General features: G+C 35.7%; 1 long non-coding RNA gene across 2 annotated transcripts; it reads right to left on the reverse strand.

The window, feature by feature from the left end:
* Positions 1 to 1,584: 1,584 nt before the first annotated feature.
* Positions 1,585 to 9,650, reverse strand: LOC141482480 (uncharacterized). 2 transcript variants are annotated; one of them, XR_012465557.1, is made up of 3 exons: positions 7,854 to 9,650; positions 6,981 to 7,144; positions 1,585 to 6,667 (listed from the first exon to the last, which is right to left on the reverse strand). It is a non-coding gene; the product is annotated as an uncharacterized lncRNA (long non-coding RNA). The 2 variants fall into 2 exon arrangements; XR_012465556.1 differs by having other exon boundaries at positions 7,239 to 9,649.
* Between the last annotated feature and the right edge of the window lie 8,389 nt (positions 9,651 to 18,039).

Below are 18,039 nucleotides of genomic sequence, written 5' to 3' on the forward strand. Positions count from 1 at the left end.
ATTCTATAAGATACACTACGTTCCCCAATACATTATCATTTTCAAAATGGTTATCGATAAGTTTGGACGTAGCGACAGCAACAGAAAGCGAAAATTGCCAACGCCCTCTGGAGGATGTTTGTTGCATTATACCTCAGATGGTAATATTCATTGTGGTGATGTGAAATTGTGTCATGTGAAGAGCCCCACCACTGATTACGATGTTGCTAATAAAAAGTATGTGGATGGAACCGATAATGAACTTGCTTCATTTATATATCAACTAGCTAAGAAACACGAAAAACAAATGATCCAAGTAAATGAAAAACTAACCAAATTTCAAGGTGACATCTCCAAACAAATTACCGAAATAAATTCTACTATCAAGGAAATCAAAAAGATACAAAATAAAGTTCAAGCAAAACCATAATAAAAGAGCGGGGTTCACACATCTTCTCCCCATCAGTCGTCATGACTTCCAAAGACAAGATTCAACTTGTCAACGAACTACATAAACCAATTAGAAAAAATTATCCTCGACGTCGTACAGTTATCAAAGGAATAGATGACTTATGGCAGATGGACTTGGCTGAGATGAGATCGTTCGCTCACCAAAATCGAAATTTCAAACTGATTCTAGTCGTCATAGATTGTTTTTCGAAATTTGTGTGGACTCGACCACTGAAATCAAAAACGGGAGAGGAAATTACGAAAACGTTTGCAGATATCTTGACACATACGAAACGTTGTCCAAAAAATTTACAAACCGATCAAGGTAAAGAATTTTACAACAATAAGTTTCAAACTTTGATGAAAAAACATGGAATAAATCACTACAATACGTACAGTATCACGAAGGCTTCTATGGCTGAACGTATCATTAGAACGTTAAAAGAAAGACTTTTCAAATATTTTAGTCTGAATGGCACCTACAAATGGTTGAATGTCTTGCCTGAAATCACAAAATCCTACAATGATACGCGACACTCGAAGACGGGCATACAACCTTCGAAAATTACCAAAACTAACGAAAAACAAATTCTCAAATCAACATACACCCATGTGAAAATAGCTGGACCGAGAAAATTCAAAGTCGGTGATGTTGTACGAATCAGTAAGGCGAAACACGTTTTTGAAAAAGGCTATACGCCCAATTGGACTACGGAATTATTCAAAATTGTCAAAGTCAATATTACCAACCCCGCCACCTTCATGCTAGAAGATATGCAGGGTGCACCTATTAGGGGTGCTTTTTATGGAGAAGAATTACAAAAAACTGCAAATCCTGATATATATCTCGTTGAAAAAGTCTTGAGGAAGAAAGATAAAAAAATGTACGTAAAATGGCTGGGTTTGGATAACAAACACAACAGTTGGATCGAAAATGTCGATTTTGTATAGAATCTTATGGAAAACAAGCACACTGACAATGTATTGGGAGGGCCTTTTGTGAAGAAATATTTGTGTGTTTAACAAACGCACAATATCTGAAACGGACCACGTGATCTGAAGCTATAAGAGCGCAAGCAAACACAGATGGACATTCAGTTTGAAAATGTCTCTCGATAGTGGTTACGGTAGTGAAGTTGAAGTAATATTCGACAGTGATGGTGAAGATTATAATGGAACTCTAAATGCAATAGACAGAGCGTTGGAGCAATACGAAATGGCTGCTCGAAACGAACATCAATTGCTGTTGATGGCATTCCCCATGTCATCTTATGAAATTCGATGTGGCCTAAGTCCATGCAGAGACTTCAGCCCATGCATAATTTTGAAGCAGCAGTTCTCCATTCGTTCCATCAATTTAACAAGTTATGAATGGGCGACCCTCATTGACATCCTGCAACAAATAAAGGAAAATTTCTTCGAATCACAAATCGATGGATATCTAGACGAATATGATCCAATTACAACACGTTGCGGGGATTACATTTACGTCACACAGTACATCGAAAGTAATACCAAACAAGTTTCCATTTCCAAGGACACCACGAACATGGAGCTGTTTCAACGAGATGTAAACGATATCCTGAATACTCACCTTGGTGTGCTCTCTGACCGTATCGCTATGCTGGATGCTTTGAACTTTTGTGATTATTATCGAGGTGTTTTCAATATAATAAAATCATGGTTACGTGAGAATAAAACTAATTTAACTTTGGAAGAAATCATAGAAGGTTTTTGTCAAGCCTCAGCTCTAGATAGTCTGTATGCTAATGCTTTACGTGAATATTTATTTTATTATAAACAAAAAATAGTGTATGATTTATGTAATAAATGAGAAAACGTTGTAACATTTGTTTCATTTAATGTATAAGGTGAAAACAACAGCTTTAAAAAGTTATTTGATGGAAAAAAAAACACCAAAATTTCAATATATATTTTATTCAAATTTTATCAACGTGTGTGTACAACAATAAATAAGTATACAAAATTTCAATATATTTCATTCAAATTATATCAACGTGTACATGTACAATAATAAATAGTATGCAAAATTTCAATATATTTCATTCAAATTATATCAACGTGTACATGTACAATAATAAATAGTATGCAAAAACTGAAATACTCAAACATATTTCTGTTTGCAGTCAATTCTTGAAAAGTTGGTGGTCTCCTACCGCTGTTGAAAATTCTCAGAGTAACACACACCTATTCGTCATATTCAAACAAGGACAAAATATATCAATCAATCACATCAATAGAAATAAAATCCAAATGATAACCTCATTTCAAGCTATAGTGCCCCCAAGGTAAAGTGTCAGATGATTTGGGGATTAATTTTCGTTTATCGTCGTGTGGACTCAAGCCTATTTTCACCTGCTTGATACTGAAAACGCTGTGAGCGTATGATCGAATAGTGAACTGCTCACATATTTTTTCTTTAAAATTTCTGAGACAATCCATATAATCTTTGAAATCAATTTTATTTCTGACTACATTATATCGAATTCCCTTTGATTTTTTGATAACTTTTCCACCCTGCACTTTGTAGGTGTACATTTTGGAACGTAACCCTGCAAAGTGCGTGATGATTTTACCATTTGCTTCATCTTTCATTAACCCAGGAATTTTTTTATTCACAAGTGGAATTTGAAATTTATTATCGGGCGAATAATCGGAAGTATCAAATTTTGATAGGTTATTTTTGATGAGTTCTGAATAGACATCTTCACACGTTATTTCGTAGATGAAGCTATCTGTATCTGTATACATTAACTTGCAATTTTCTATACCTAGAGTGGGCACCATGAAATCGTAATGGAAATCAAACATGCATGTTTTTGAAATATCTAAAATTGCCATTCCGATGTACAGAGGTTTATTGAAAACAAGTTCAGTCTTTTTCAATTCAATAGCCACCAAGTCTGTATCGAAAACGGTTCGACTCTGAAATCGAGGGCTCGCAATTAAATTTTTGGCGCCATAACGACCGTTCCAGGAATTCACAAGTTTGACCACCCTGTGTAATCGAATGTTTTCCATCGTTTTCCCAAAAATAGCATTTACCATTAGTTTATATAGATTTTTGCCAAAAGAACTGGTGGCTGCAGCCCTTAGACGAGTATTCAACTCGATGTAGGGACGCAGCCATGCAGATTGTTTGAATTTCACAACCCGATGAATTTTGGTTAGAATCAAACCGTTTTTCAATGCTTGTTTCAAGTTGCGATAATGCAAAATATATTTGTCTTTATGATACAGGGTACCCATTAATTTTTTTTGTTTGGAATTTGGTGGTGCTTGATGCTCTGGACAAAACGGAAAATCTTTATGTGAATCATGTAATCTCTCAGGGTATTCCAAATCAACTTCCAATATGTAGCCTTCTGAAGCATTGTCAGGAATTTCAGTTATATCTTTGTCAAAATTTTCCACCCACTGAAAACCGTCGTAAGGTAAAAATTCTGACATTGCCCACCCATATAAATTATTGACGTCTAAATATAAAAGATATTTTGAAGGTTTTTCGGGATTGTATGCTTCCATATATTTATTATTTGCTTCAGAATATCTATTTGAACAAACCGATATTCCGCCCCTTATCCCCTTTTCTACAAACATAATCATGTCAATGTCTTTTAAAATTTGTAATTTACACTTTGTATACTTCAACATGGCATCCCACGTGTACCCAGGCATAGTATAATACCATGCGGGGTCCAACCCATAAGTTGCCATGCTTTTTTGACGAAAATTTTCAAAAACGTCTGCCAGTAATAAAATATCTGTTTTCAAATATAGGTCCGCATACGATCCCAAATTTGTAATTTCGAATGATTCCCAAACATTTTGTGCGTGAACATATTTCTCTTCTGTTATGTGTTCATCATTTAATTTATTATAGAATTCTTCTCGTGATGGTAACTCGGTGATGTTCAATTTTTCCATGCTATCTATATAATCATACGGAAATACTCCCTTCCTGGTGAGAAGAGCGAATTTCTCCTCATCTAAATGACTAAATTCTTTTTTTAAAATTTCCAAATCATTTTGATCCAATGTGGATACTAATTCATCCAACGATGTTCCCATGAATCGAAAACAATCTATAAATCGAAATTTAATTTTAGTTTCAGCATCCTTCTGTGTAAAGGAAATGTATTTTTCTTTATTTGAGGGAAGTATGCTCACACAGCCTTTTTTTGCGATATCTCTGATAATGAAGTGACTGTCGTATCCTGAAAGATTATGAAAAGTAATGGGTACCACGAATAATTTTCGAAAGTTGACATTACAGGGGGCTTGGTGGGCAAAACCGCGGAACGCCCCCGTATAATGATTGTGATCGTACACAATAACATCTTTGGGGGCGAACGGTTTTTCGCAAATATGACAAGTCGTTGCAGCACCGATATTATTTAAAGGCACTGTCATCGGCTCAATATTCTTAATTTTAGATTCAACAAATTTTGCAATATCAGACAACTCATCGGCAAACCATTTCATACAGTCTTCACCTCGATAGCTTTTGAAATGAGAGAGACTGTCGTCATAGGAACACTTGAAGTAGTAGCCTGCACTGAAAGGTATATGTTTTTGGTATTTTGTAGTTTTGTTAGATATGCTTTCGTTACATTTTTCCAACAGTGACTCGAAATCAGCAAAAATTATAAATGGGCATTTTTGTTTATAAACATAATTTCGAAATTCCACATAATCGTATGTAGGAAAGGAAATTTTACAATCATTCACTTTTTCGCACAAAACAGTATGATCATTTAATTTTTGCTGACTTGAAAAATAATTCAGGCATCTATCACAAAAAAACTTTTGACCTCTATGATTACTCATTTGTTTTGAAAATAGTCTAGACATGTCTTTGATCCAACAATAATGGAATTTAATTTCAGTCTCGTCATCGTCATTAATGGGTGGAGCCTCATAATCGTTCAATTTTGGAAAATATTTGTCTTGAATCAATAACAAATTAACATGTCTGTCTCGTTTTGTTGTCGTGAGTCTGGCAGGTACTACTACAAAGAATGATTTTTCCTTTGCTTGATTCAATTCCAAAGTGTAAACATTAACAGAAATATTATTAAGTTTTTCAAATTTGGAAATTTGATGTAAATCCATTGGAGTATTTAGCCCTGTAGTATTCAAAACTGTAGAATAGTGTGGATATTTTGACACCCTTTGTGGATCTTTTGCTACAGGATACAAGGCGCTAATAATACTCCAAAAGAAGCACATTTCGTCATTGTTTTGTACATTAATGCATGCCTTCTTCCTTGCGATTTCTTGTGGCAATGGAATGAAAGAAGAACCGTTACCAATGACATATTTATTAATTGCTACTTCCAACAAAAGAATTTTACTCAAAGCCCACCCCGACAATTGTTCTTCAAATTCGCCTAATTTATTCAATACAACATTCACCACATTTTCATTGTACCAAGCAGCCAAGTCCGTACCTGAATCGATAACTTTATTTGGTGTACTGAAATATTTACGATCAATAATTTCCCCATCATTCGATTTCTTAATAAAATCCCCTGAAAATGTAAAATTAACTTTGAGACATGACATTTGTTTCAAAATTTTGAAAATCTCACGTTTGAATATTGAAAAAGCATCGTCTAGAAACTTTTTAGGATCTTTATGAGTTAAATTGATGATTACCCCCGTTGTAACTCTACGATTGAAAACATTGTTAACAGTTTGCCACTTTACCCTGGAGCTTCGTCGCTTCAAACCCGAGCCTGTATGTTTATTATTCATCATTTTGACAATCACTTTGAAGCGTTTCAATTCCCCAATTTTTGTAATTATTTTCTTTTTTTCTCCAACCGAAAATTTAATTTTTTTCATAGCTAAAACGCATTTCCTTATATGATTATTAATAAATTGTATAGCTTGTTTGGCAATATACTCTGAATAATTATCTCTAATAACTAAAAGGTGATTATCAATTACCGACTTAGTTTTTGGAAAATCGACCATTTGGATTTTATTTATTGACATGACTCACCGATATTTTGTTCACAAATGAAATTCTAGGTGTTATGAGTCGGTTTTGGAAGCTGTAGAGAATTGAATTTCGTTCTGTGGACACTGTTGAGATGGTTCTGGAAGCTGCTGTGATTTGAAACTCGATGTGGAAAAGGTTGCTAAGACGATTTTGGATGTAGTTGTTGAGATGACTCTGAAGTTATACTGCACACGTTGATGTAGTGTTCTGAAATAAATGCAATCTTCAATAGAAACATACACCAGAGATAAATAAAATTCAAGAGTGGGGGTAATGTTTTTCATGGAGTGATTGTGAAAAATGAGCGAGCTACAGTTATAATTGGAAAAATCAACTGTCATTCAAAACAACGAATTTAAAACACATATTCTGCAAGTACTAAACACATAAAAAATATTGAAAACACTTCTTTATGCGGATCATATCTATGAATGAAAAAAAATTTGAGTCGAATAAAAAATATAGTATACAACCACAAACTCTATACATATATTGAACAGAGAAAAAAAACAGTACTTACCTTAATTTCGTACAATTTCAAATGAAACAACACGACAGCGTATTTTCTAAATGCTTCTCACGATGTTGGCTGTCAATTTCTTCTGCGGCGTCTCTACAGGTGAATCTGCTATTTTGTTATTTGGTTTCCTCTCCACGACTGAAATTGAATTTCAGGAAATCCACCTGCGAGAAACCAAATATAAAAAAACAATGTTTCAAATTATACGAACACTCTCTCAATAAACGACAACATGAATGAAAGTTATTCGTAACTCACTATGCGTTTTATTCAACTAGAAAGCTGCTCACAAAATGAGCTTCTGTTTACCACATTATAAATGTGTATATAGACAAGATATGGCATTGTCAAAGGCGACTAGATAAAATACGAGAAAAACTCTTATTCAGCTTGGATGATTTTCGAGTAAAATTCATAATCACGTTTTCCGGTTCTGAGGCCGCCATCTAACATCAAAACAAATTGTGCGGTACAATAATTACTGTAAGAGATAGTATTCGAGAAAAATGAATGTCAGCAATTACCGGTTCTTATCTTTTATTCATTATTAAAGATTGAGAAATATCAGTAATTGTTATTTCTTATCTTCTGATGTATGTAGGATAAGAATAGTTGCCCAGGGTTGGCTTGAGGAATACGTAAATACCTCTGAACCGTTTTATATTACAAAATAATTGAAAAAAAACGTTAATCCTCAAAAACTATATATAGAAAAACACTCAAGTATATTTTGGAAAATTAATGATAATTCAACAACAACTCTCACGACCTTTGAATTAAATTAAATTTGAATAAATTCTTTTGTGAAAAAGTCAAAAACGTATAAAAAATCTTGCAATGAAAATTCATAAAGTGAACATGAAAAACACTTACTTTCAGATAAAATCGTTACACTTGTCACTAGTATCACTGATACAACTAACTCATCATTTTGCCTCGCAGGAGGTATTTATAGGAAAATAAGTGATGACATATTTCAAAACCAAACAAAGAGCCTTTGTTCCGTCGCTTTGAGAACTGCATATCTCTGGGTGCTGATTCGGCATTGACAGTGATCAATGTCACCTTGGCTAAGAATAGGAAAATAGGTGATGACATATTGTGCAATCAAACAAAGAGCCTTTGTTTCGTCACTTTGAACCACGTGTCTGGCTTTATCGATAAGTGATAGCGATAATGCTGCATACCTATATTATATATTTTTACCAACTTGAAATGAAACAAAAAAATTTACTGTTTCAATCAAAATATTCATTTTTTTATTAAAATTCATAGTTGTTGTACAAGTCTAATTAGAATACATACTGACATCGTAGATTCTATGATATCTCTATAAACGTCAAATTACATTTGTGACTTCTTTTCCTCTTGCCTCGTTGTGTGTTCTGCAACAAATTCAACAGTTTTTTTTAATGATGAAGATCTTGAAATATATTTTTCAATTCACATTTGAATGGTGTATTCTTTGGAATTGCGCCTGCGCAAATATCCTCATTGACTGATCGAACGAACCGATTTCCATTATTTACACTAGCCTTCACGCATATTTCCTTGGAATTTCACCCACATTCGTTTACATATTGAACAGAAATTATTGTAGTTGGAAGTACAAAATTTGTTTTTCAGCATCGTTGACGACATATTCTACACTCTGAGGCTGGAACACTTTGTCTTGAATGTATAAATTATTCAACTGCTTGAGAACCATTTTCTTTTCCTCATATAATTGAATATCTTTACTTATTTGTTGGACACGTCTCTCAAATTCCTCTACTTTACGTCTGTACTCTCTGAATGCCATTTTATTACTAATTTTTGTTTACCAATGACGTACGGAAGATCGTTTTTCTTCGAAACTTATGCAAAATAACGTATTTTGAAATGTCATTGTCGAATACCTCTTTCCCCCAATGCCCTCACGTTGAGTCCACAACGTGAGGGCAATGGGAGAGCGAAGTATTCGACACTTTTGGATCTCCTCTTTCTCCTGATGATGCTAACTTGGTTAACAAAGATACGAGACGTAGTGCCCTTTTGGCATGTTGGAATGCTAGACTTCTGTTGAACTGACATGTTTTTTCTTAAATGGTATATTTTGACGCACCCTGTACACTTCGACGTCATGTGAACCTGACATGCTGGCATGTATTAACATTTGACAGATGCAGTCTTATGAGTCTAGTGTTTACAGTGTCCTTCTTCAACCAATAGATAGTTCAGCTAGTGACTCATAGATGACTCTGTGTATTCTATAACTTAATTTTCAAACCGGCAACGCTACATTACTCCATAAACATTGATTTATTGTACAACTGGCAACACCTGCTTGCACTAGCAACCGGTAAAACCTCAATCTCCATCTCTCTTTGCATCGATTACGTCACACGCGCCTCTCGCTCTTACACACACATACACATCTTTACATGAAATATTAATTATTTTCCCAAATCTAAGTATATTTTCCTATCTTCAATATGATAATGACGATTACATTCTACGGAAATCAAAAATAATGCTGTCAAGTATAATGAATGAGTCAATTTCGGTCCTGACAAAACTAACGCTATAAATACCCAACATTCGCAGTTAACTTCAATATCTTACGATGGTGTAGAGGCTAAGGACAATGTCTACGGCGCGGACGACCCAGGTTCGAATCCCATAACTATAAACTTTTTTTATTTAAAATCACGTGACTGAAGGGGCCGAGGGAGCTGATAGGTTAGGTGGAGTACCAAGGGGCCGATAGGTTAGGTGGAGTACCAAGGGGGCCGAGGGGTGATGCGGAGTCTCAAGGAGACCCCTCTGTCAGAAGACAACATAATACAAGCAATTCTGTAGGAAAGTCCCACGTAGCCCCCTCTGTCAGAAGTACCGTCCTACGCTGACATTTGACAGATGCACCGTCCTACGCCTTCCAGTAGATAGTTCAGCTATTGACTCATAGGTGGCGTGCACGATCCTTAATTCCGCAGCCGATGAAGGTCAATTTGTTAGCCTTGAAGTTAGCAACACCCCGACGTTTCCCCCTCATAGACACCGTCCCACACCCTCATTGACATTTGACAGTTGCACAGACACCGATCCGTATTGACAGACGTCATAAAACCAGCAACTGCGCACACTGCGTCGCATGACAACACCCATATGTCTAGTGTTTACAGTGCCCTTCTTCAACCAATAGATAGTTCAGCTAGTGACTCATAGGTGGCGCCAGGATTAGTGTTTACAATGTCCTTCTTCAACCCATAGATAGTTCAGCTAGTGACTCATAGGTGGCGCCAGGATCAGTGTTTACAGTGTCCTTCTTCAACCAATAGATAGTTCAGCTAGTGACTCATAGGTGGCGCTAAGATTAGTGTTGACAGTGTCCTTCTTCAACCAATAGATAGTTCAGCTAGTGACTCATAGGTGGCGCCAGGATCAGTGTTTACAGTGTCCTTCTTCAACCAATAGATAGTTCAGCTAGTGACTCATAGGTGGCGCCAGTGTGGTGTACTCGCGACGATGCATCTAGGTCACGTGACAATTTGGAGCGCTCTGATTGGTGTACTCGCGACGATGCGTCTGGGTCACGTGACAATTTGGAGCGCTCTGATTGGTCGCAGGATCCAAAATTGCCAGAATGAACCTTCATAAGAAAATACATGGGGTTTTGATCTAGAAGCCCTGCTGCCTATATACTTATATCTGTATACATTAACTTGCAATTTTCTATACCTAGAGTGAGCACCATGAAATCGTAATGGAAATCAAACATGCATGTTTTTGAAATATCTAAAATTGCCATTCCGATGTACAGAGGTTTATTGAAAACAAGTTCAGTCTTTTTCAATTCAATAGCCACCAAGTCTGTATCGAAAACGGTTCGACTCTGAAATCGGGGGCTCGCAATTAAATTTTTGGCGCCATAACGACCATTCCAAGAATTCACAAGTTTGACCACCCTGTGTAACCGAATGTTTTCCGTCGTTTTCCCAAAAATAGCATTTACCATTAGTTTATATAGACTTTTGCCAAAAGAACTGGTGGCTGCAGCCCTTAGACGAGTATTCAACTCGATGTATGGACGCAGCCATGCAGATTGTTTGAATTTCACAACCCGATGAATTTTGGTTAGAATAACTGTTTTTCAATGCTTGTTTCAAGTTGCGATAATGCAAAATATATTTATTTTTATTATACAGGGTACCCATTAATTTTTTTTGTTTGGAATTTGGTGGTGCTTAATGCTCTGGACAAAACGGAAAATCTTTATATGAATCATGTAATCTCTCAGGGTATTCCAAATCAACTTCCAATATGTAGCCTTCTGAAGCATTGTCAGGAATTTCAGTTACATCTTTGTCAAAATTTTCCACCCACTGAAAACCGTCGTAAGGTAAAAATTCTGACATTGCCCACCCATATAAATTATTGACGTCTAAATATAAAAGATATTTTGGAGGTTTTTCGGGATTGTATATTTATTGTTTGCTTCAGAATATCTATTTGAACAAACCGATATTCCGCCCCTTATCCCCTTTTCTACAAACATAATCATATCAATGTCTTTTAAAATTTGTAATTTACACTTCGTATACTTCAACATGGCATCCCACGTGTACCCAGGCATAGTATAATACCATGCGGGGTCCAACCCATAAGTTGCCATGCTTCTTTGACGAAAATTTTCAAAAACCTCTGCCAGTAATAAAATATCTGTTTTCAAGTATAGGTCCGCATACGATCCCAAATTTGTAATTTCGAATGATTCCCAAACATTTTGTGCGTGAGCATATTTCTCTTCTGTTATGTATGCATCATTTAATTTATTATAGAACTCTTCTCGTGATGGTAACTCGGTGATGTTCAATTTTTCCATGCTATCTATATAACCATATGGAAATACCCCCTTCCTGGTGAGAAGAGCGAATTTCTCATCATCTAAATGACTAAATTCTTTCTTTAAAATTTCCAAATCATTTTGATCCAATGTGGATACTAATTCATCCAACGATGTTCCCATGAATCGAAAAGAATCTATAAATCGAAATTTAATTTAAGTTTCAGCATCCTTCTGTGTAAAGGAAATGTATTTTTCTTTATTTGAGGGAAGTATGCTCACACAGCCTTTTTTTGCGATATCTCTGACAATGAAGTGACTGTCGTATCCTGAAAGATTATGAAAAGTTATGGGTACCACGAATAATTTTCGAAAGTTGACATTACAGGGGGCTTGGTGGGCAAAACCGCGGAACGCCCCCGTATAGTGATCGTGATCGTATACGATAACATCTTTGGGGACGAACGGTTTTTCGCAAATATGACAAGTCGTTGCAGCACCGATATTATTTAAAGGTACTGTCATCGGCTCAATATTCTTAATTTTAGATTCAACAAATTTTGTAATATCAGACAACTCATCGGCAAACCATTTCATACAGTCTTCACCTCGATAGCTTTTGAAATGAGAGAGACTGTCGTCATAGGAACACTTGAAGTAGTAGCCTGCACTGAAAGGTATATGTTTTTGGTATTTTGTAGTTTTGTTAGATATGCATTCGTTACATTTTTCCAACAGTGACTCGAAATCAGCAAAAATTATAAAGGGACATTTTTGTTTATAAACATAATTTCGAAATTCCACATAATCGTATGTAGGAAAGGAAATTTTACAATCATTCACTTTTTCGCACAAAACAGTATGATCATTTAATTTTTGCTGACTTGAAAAATAATTGAGGCATCTATCACAAAAGAATTTTTTGTCTTTCTTTTTGTTCAGTTGTCTACATAATAATCGGGACATGTCTTTGATTCAACAATAATGGAATTTAATTTCAGTTTCGTCATCGTCATTAATGGGTGGAGCCTCATAATCGTTCAATTTTGGAAAATATTTGTCTCGTATTAATAACAAATTAACATGTCTGTTTCGTTTTGTTGTCGTGAGTCTGGCAGGTACTACTACAAAAAATGGTTTTTCCTTTACTTGATTCAATTCCAAAGAGTAAACGTTTACAGAAATATCATTAAGTTTTTCAAATTTGGAAATTTGATGTAAATCCATTGGAGTATTCAGCCCTGTAGTATTCAAAACTGAAGAAAAGTGTGGATATTTTGACACCCTTTGTGGATCTTTTGCTACAGGATACAAGGCGCTAATAATACTCCAAAAGAAGCACATTTCGTCATTGTTTTGTACATTTCGTCATTGTTTTGTACATTGATGCATGCCTTTTTCATTGCGATTTTTTGCGGCAGTGGAATGAAAGAAGAACCGTTACCATCACATATTTATTAATTGCTACCTCCAACAAAAGAATTTTACTCAAAGCCCACCCCGACTATTGTTCTTCAAATTCGCCTAATTTATTCAATATAACATCCACAGCGTTTTCATTGTACCAAGCAGCCAAGTCCGTACTTGAATCGATAACTTTATTTGGCGTACTGAAATATTTGCGATCAACAATTTCCCCATCATTTGATTTTTTAATAAAATCCCCAGATAAAGTAAAATTAACTTTCAGGCATGACATTTATTTCAAAATTTTGGAAATCTCACGTTTGAATAATGAAAAAGCATCGTCTAGAAACTTTTTAGGATCTTTATGAGTTAAATTGGTGATTACCCCCGTTGTTACTCTACTATTGAAAATTATTTTCTTTTTTTTCCCAACCGAAAATTTAATTTTTTTCATAGCTAAAACGCATTTCTTTATATGTTTATTAATTAATTGTATAGCTTGTTTGACAATATGATCCGAATGATTATCTTTGATGTGTAAAATGTATTTATCAATTACCGACTTGATTTTTGGAAAATCGACCAATTGGATTTTATTTATTGACATGACTCACCGATATTTTGTTCACAAATGAAATTCTAGGTGTGATGAGTCGGTTTTGGAAGCTGCAGAGAATTGAATTTCGTTCTGTGGACACTGTTGAGATGGTTCTGGAAGCTGCTGTAATTTGAAATTCGTTCTGGAAAGGTTGCTAAGTTGGATTTGGATGTGGTTGTTGAGATGACTGAACTGATACTGCACACGTTGATGTAGTGTTCTGAAATAAATTTGATTTTCAATGCAAATATAGAGAAAAATAAAATTCAAGAGTGTGGGTAATGTGTTTCATGGAGTGATTGTGAAAAATGAGCGAGCTACAGTTATAATTAAAAAAATCAACTGTCATTCAAAACAACGAATTTAAAACACATATTCTGCAAGTACTAAACACATAAAAAATATTGAAAACACTTCTTTATGCGGATCATATCTATGAATGAAAAACTTTTTGAGTCGAACAAAAAATATAGTATACAACCACAAACTCTATACATATATTGAACAAAGAAAAAAGCAGTACTAACCTTAATTTCGTACAATTTCAAATGAAACAACACGACAGCGTATTTTCCTGATACAAAATTCTTCTAAATGGGGGTGATACTCCTCCGTCACTCGGTGTGGTGACAAATTGTTGTTGTTGTTAATTGGTTCCCTTTTCACGACTGAATTTGAATTTTAGGAAATCCACCTGCGAAAGACCAAAAATAAAAAAACAATTAATGTTTCAAATTATACGAACAATCTCTCAATAAACGACAACATGAATGAAAGTTATTCGTAACTTACTATGCGTTTTATTCAACTAGAAAGCTGCTCACAAAATGAGCTTCTGTTACTACATTATAAATGTGTATGTAGACAAACTATGGCATTGTCAAAGGCAAATAGATAAAATACGAGAAAAACTCTTATTCAGCTTGGATGATTCTCGAGTAAAATTCATATTCACGTTTCCCGGTTATGAGGCTGTCATCTCATAAAACATCAAAACAAATTGTGCGATACAATAATTACTGTAAGAGATAGTATTCGAAAAAAATGAATGTCAGCAATTACCGGTTCTTATCTTTTATTCATTATTAAAGATTGAGAAATATCATTAATTGTTATTTCTTATCTCCTGATGTATGTAGGATAAAAATAGTTGTCCAGGGTTGGCTTGAGGAATACGTAAATACCTCTGAACCGTTTTGTATTACTAAATAATTGAAAAAAACGTTAATTCTCAAAAACTATGTATAGAAAAACACTTGAGTATATTAATCTGAGAAAAATTTTGGAAAATTAATGATAATTCAACAACAACTCTCACGACCCTACATTTACATTTGAATAAATTTTTTTGTGAAAAAGTCAAAAACGTATAAAAAATCTTGCAATAAAAATTCATAAAGTGAACATGAAAAACACTTACTTTTAGATGAAATCGTTGCACTTGTCACTAGTATCACTGATACAACTAACTCATCATTTCGCTTCGCAGGAGGTATTTATAGGAAAATAAGTGATGACATATTTCAAAACAAAACAAAGAGCCTTTGTTCCGTCGCTTCGAGAACTGCATATCTCTGGGTGCTGATTCGGCATTGACAGTGATCAATGTCACCTTGGGTAAGAATAGGAAAATAGGTGATGACATATTATGCAATCAAACAAAGAGCCTTTGTTTCGTCACTTTGAGCCACGTGTCTGGCTTTATCAATAAGTGATAGCGATAATTCTCCATACCTATATTATATATTTTCTCCAACTTGAAATGAAACAACATTCACTCAATAAAAATATTCATTTTTTTTTATTAAATTTCATAATTGTTGTACAACTCTAATCAAAATTTTTTCTCTAGCCTTGTTGCGTATTCTGGAACAAATTCAACAGTGTTTTTGTTAAATGACGAAGATCTTGAAATATCTTTTTCAATGCACATTTGAATGGTGTATTCTTTAGAATTTCGCCTGAGCAAATACCCTCATTGACTGATGTCGAACGAATCGATTTCCATTGTTTACACTAGCCTTCACGCATATTTCTTTGGAATTTCACCAACATTCGGTACGTTCACATATTGAACATCGTTTTCCTTCGAAACTATGCAAAACAAAGTATGTTGAAATGTCATTGTCGAATACTTCGCTCTCCAATTGCCCTCACGTTGAGTCCACAACGCTTAACCTCTCTACACTTTTGAATCTCCTCTTTCTCCTGATGATGCTAACTTGGTTAGCGGAACGCGTTAAATGATAAATGATTGTCATATTGAAACACGAAAAACGATCGAAAGCGCACGAAAAACGACCGTAAACGCATGTAAAACGGTCGAAAACGCACGAAAAACGATCGTAAACGCACGAAAAACGATCGAAAATGCACGGAAAACAACGTGTTTTGAAACGTCATTGTCGAATACTGCGCTCTCCCATTGCCCTCACGTTGAGTACACAACGCTCAACCTCTCGACACTTTTGAATCTCCTCTTTCTCCTAATGATGCTAACTTGGTTAACAAAGATACGAGACGTAGTGCCCTTTTGGCATGTTGGAATGCTAGACTTCTGTTAAACTGACATGTTTGTTCTTAAATGGTATATTTTGACGCACCCTGTACACTTCGACGTCATGTTTGTTTTCAATGATGTATTTTGAGATACCCCGTATACAATGACGGATCGCAGGTTGAGTTGTCATCTTTTTTCTTAAATCTGATTCATTATTATTAATATATCATTTTCGCGCTTCCAATTTTCGTCGAGTAGTTCACGATTAATTCCAAAACCGGCAACGCTACATTGCCCCATAAACAATGATTTATTGTACAACTGGCAACGCCGAACCTGCCATGCTGGCATGTATTGACATTTGACAGATGCAGTCTTATGAGTCTAGTGTTTACAGTGTCCTTCTTCAACCAATAGATAGTTCAGTTAGTGACTCATAGATGTGTGTTCTATAACTTAATTTTCAAACCGATAACGCTACATTACTCCATAAACATTGATTTATTGTACAACTGGCAACATCTGCTTGCACTAGCAACCGGTAAAACCTTGATCTCCATCTCTCTTTGCATCGATTACGTCACACGAGTCTCTCGCTCTTACACACACATACACATCTTCATGAAATATCAATTATTTCCCAAATCGAAGTATATTTTTCTATCTTCAATATGATAATGACGATTACATTCTACGGAAATAAAAAAAAAATGCTGTCAAGTATAATGAATGAGTCAATTTCGATCCCGACAAAACTAAAGCTATAAATACCCAACATTCGCAGTTAACTTCAATATCTTACGATGGTGTAGAGGCTAAGGACAATGTCTACGGCGCGGACGATCCAGGTTCGAATCTCATAACTATAAACTTTTTTTAATTAAAATCACGTGACAAGGAGGTCTGAGCGCTGATGCGGAGTCTCAAGAGGGCCTGAGCGGTGATGTGGAGTACTAAGGGGGGCGAGGGCAAGGGGGTTGAGTTCCATGCTTGAATCGCTAAGATACTCGTTCCATCCTGCGTCGATGACGTCACACGTCCCCCACTCCTGTTTGAACAAAAAATTGCAAAAAGTTTAGCTCCATAAGAAGATACATGGGATTTTGAGCTAGAGCCCGCCTTGTTCATCTACTTCTGAGGCTGTCTTCTGCAAGACGTCTCAGTTTTACTCAAGAGGACGTTAGTCCCTCTCCCGTGGTTGCAACGTAACAAAACCCTGGCACCTTCGCCACATCTGTGAGTCGATTAGATAGAGAGCGCGAAATGTCACAAGGGATACAATCCCCAAATCGCGGTAATACTCCGGCGTATCAGAATAACTTAAAAACACCGAAAACGTCACAAACACATAACCTGTTCGAGGAGAACGAAGAGGAAAGCACACAGGTGATACCCAGTTTGAATACTGGACGCCACCTACAAGAGGCTGAAAGGCTGAAATTAGATCTAGAAGTGCACCTCAGTTAGAGCGTAGCACTGAAAGACAGGTAGATGTCGAAAGCTATATGCCGAGATTGGCCACGACGGAATGTCGGGAGACGACAACGTTACCTCCTATGATGAGATCTGTGCCTGTACATATGCCGAGATGGCAAAGTCAGGAAGCGTTGCCCATTTATATGGAAACGCAACGCGTCGAAGTGCACAGGGTGTACAGCCATCCTGTGTTTCACACATACGAATGTACGAAACCATTGTCGACTTCGAATAAGAGCAGTGGCTCGAGAAG

Source organism: Leptinotarsa decemlineata, unplaced genomic scaffold (assembly GCF_025532065.1).
Source record: "Leptinotarsa decemlineata unplaced genomic scaffold, Ldec_3_MD MMD2_tig00001365_RagTag_RagTag, whole genome shotgun sequence".
NCBI lineage: Eukaryota > Metazoa > Arthropoda > Insecta > Coleoptera > Chrysomelidae > Leptinotarsa > Leptinotarsa decemlineata.